Here is a 3302-nt window from a genome sequence, read left to right as displayed (position 1 = left end):
CTTGGTGATTGAGCGGCTTAAAAGTGTATAGAACCACTGGTTTCAAACATTTACTGCCCTTTGGCATTTTATTTTTAAATACATTGGTTGGTTTTCACCCAGTACATTCTAGAAAATTAAGTAATGACCAAGGGAAATATCTTGAAAATTGCACATATGAATCTTTATGGTCCTTGTATTCATTTCTCAAGATGTGGTAGTGAACTGACAAAACCAGAGTAAAGTTAAGACAGAAAATAGTTCCATGGTGAGCAGTTAAGTCTGAACACTTGCAATTTTTGCTGCTCTTTTCTGGGAGAGAATTTAATGTTGAAAATAGTCTGGCTCAAATTCCTCTATTACTCATGCATTTTTGTTCTAAGAGGTTTGATAGGAAGCCACAGTATTGGACTTTAACAGTCTCTGATGAATGTATGGGGATGTTTGATAAACCATTTGCCTCAAAAACTTTCATATCAAACTTACCTTTTTCAGAACTAAAATCAGCCATAAGCAACTTAAGAAGATTATTCATCCCTCTGTTTAATTACTGTGAGATCCAAACTTGTAAAATCACTAACACCCATCTAAACTTGTCTTTCCAAATGCTCATTGATGTTTAATCAACCACATTTTCTTCAGATGGTACTAAAGGCAATCAAGAATATGCACTGAGTGCCACTGTCTTCTGTCCACTACATAAAGTATAACAGATTTTTTTTTAAAAATGAAGTCCCTTTTTTCAAATAGTTTACACATAATATTCATGAAGAAAGGGGTATTTGCAAAACACATTCCAGCATAAGAAAATTAATGTTGTACATGCAGAGTAGATAAGTGAGGTGGTGTTATGCAATCCTGAATTGGGCAAGAGCTAAGTTTGGAAATGAGGGCACAGTGATGAAGAATGGTAATTTCCCAAGGGCAGAGAATAGCATATGAGAAGACTGAGGGGAAAATAGGCAAGTCCTATTTAGCTAATAATTAGCATATTTTGCTAGCAAGAGGAGAAATTTGTGCAATGACATAATAAGAAATAAATCTGGAAGAGATGCTAGACCCTTCATCTGGTAGCAGATGCAGAAAGAATTAGATAGGGAGAGAGGATGGTGGCAGGGAGACCAGTTGGGAGGCTGTTTTCATAGTCCGCATGTGAGGTGATAAGAGGTAGAGAGTGGTGACCTGGATACTCTCAGAAAAAGGCAAATCTAAAGAAGAAGAGGGATAGGTGGAATGAGGTGGTATGAAAAGTGAAAAATGAAGGAAAACAGTCAATAAAGTTTCTAAGGCTTAAGAAATTTCATTTCATCAAAGGAATTATTTTAGAGTATTTAACTTACCTTCTTAACTGAACATCCTGACACTGTAAGGACCAGAATAGAGACAACACAAGGGTAGGTGTATTTGCTACTGGAGCAACTCCTGAAATATTTGCAGGAGAGTAAGGTCAGGGAAGGCAAAGTGATTCTGCAAATCTGTTTTAAAATGAATAATTACACTCACTACACTGAGTATAATCTCAAATTCTCAAAGAAGTAATTGATGAAGTTTGGTCCTTTCGGTCTTCTGATTCTATTGAAATTCCTCACCATACTTTGGTGTAAAGAATTATGGTCTTAAAATAGAGGCATTGAGTTATTCAATTATTAAAAACTTCAGGAGGCAGAGATTGGGGTATCACTAGTTTTAAAATAGAGAAACTGGACAATATTTACAAAGAGCAATAAAAGGGATATTCTGAAGTGTAATGGAGTGGTGAGGAGGTGCAGTGAGTGCTATTGTGAAGAATAATAAAGAATTGATGACCACATAAAATTTGAATCCAATGAATCCAAATTTTCACCAAAATTGAAGACAGAATGATTACTATCTTTAAAATTATGAAGGAAACTTTGTAAGGGACATTAGTATTAATAAAATTAGATAACTGTTGTTAAGGACAACAACCCAAATCCTGTAGCTTAAAACAATAAAAATGTACTGCTTGCTCACATCACAGTCTAATGAGGATCGGACAGGATTATGGGTAAAGGCTTCTGCTCCACAGTCATTCAGAGCTGGCTTTTTCTATTTTGCTTCTCTGATCTCTCGATCAGAGGAGTCTTCTCCATTCAGCCAGTAGATGGGCGGGGGGTAGGGGGGAGGAAAAGAGAGTATGGAGAAAGACAAATTGGCAGATAAAAACCACTCACATTCCAAGTGGTGTGTGGCGGGGTAAGATATGTAGTCTAGCTGTTTGTCCAGAAGGAAAAGGAAATGGAGTTTAATGAACAAATGAACATAGTCTCCATTAGTAAGACATTGAGCATTTCTTTTCCATAATGTCAGAAGATGAAACAAAATATAGGCAGTAAAATTAGAGGAAAAAGAGATTTTACTGTCTGAAGTACAAACACCATTATAGATAAAGAGTTTCTAAAGATGGTGGCCATGTCTTATTTCTTGCTGTAGTCAAAGGACCCTTAACAGTGCTGGTCGCAGAAGCAGTTCTCACATCACATTTCTTGAATAAATGGACAAATGAATCTGGCAACATCTGTGAAGTTCCAATTCCTAGAGCCCTTAAAATATGAGGGGTATATATATATATATATATATATATATATATATATATATATATATTCATTACATATGTATATGTATATGCATATATGTATATACATACATATATATTCATTTCCTTCTTTCAGTGAGTAATTTTTTTTGTTCTCATTTAAAAAAATGGATTAGATTATCTCTTTACATCTTGTCTAGGTCTAGGATTTTAGGATTCAAAGTCAATTTGTGGTTGGAGATCAAAGTTTCTTAAGCATTTTGCCAGTCAAACAAATCATTCTTCCTCAGAACATTCAGACAATTTAGTTCTATGAGGCCACCCAATGTAGTTTATTGCTCCTCACCACATAGCCCTTTTTCTTAAATATATACTTTACATGCTGACTTATTGCCAATAAAAACATGGCCTTTATTTTTTTGCAAAGGGTACTTTTATATCTATAATTATCATATTGGATGGAACAATAGGGATTAGATTAACCTCCTTTACTGGCCACAGTAGCAGTTCCACAAATGAATTCGATATACAGAAATATCCAAGTTTCTGCCCTTTTTTGACATATAATCTAGACAGCCAATACATTTCGAGCATCCCCACCACCACCTTCTTGAGGCAGAGAGTGTAGAAAATGAACAACACGAAAATAGGTATGCCATTTATTTCATCCTGAACAATTCCTTAACCTTCTGTGCCTGTATTTTCTCACCTGGGAATAATAATGGGGATAATAATACACATAGGGTTGTTGTAAACATTGAGAATGAAT

This window comes from Pteropus vampyrus, unplaced genomic scaffold (genome assembly GCF_000151845.1).
Source record: "Pteropus vampyrus isolate Shadow unplaced genomic scaffold, Pvam_2.0 Scaffold419, whole genome shotgun sequence".
Lineage (NCBI taxonomy): Eukaryota > Metazoa > Chordata > Mammalia > Chiroptera > Pteropodidae > Pteropus > Pteropus vampyrus.
This window is presented reverse-complemented; position numbering follows the sequence as displayed.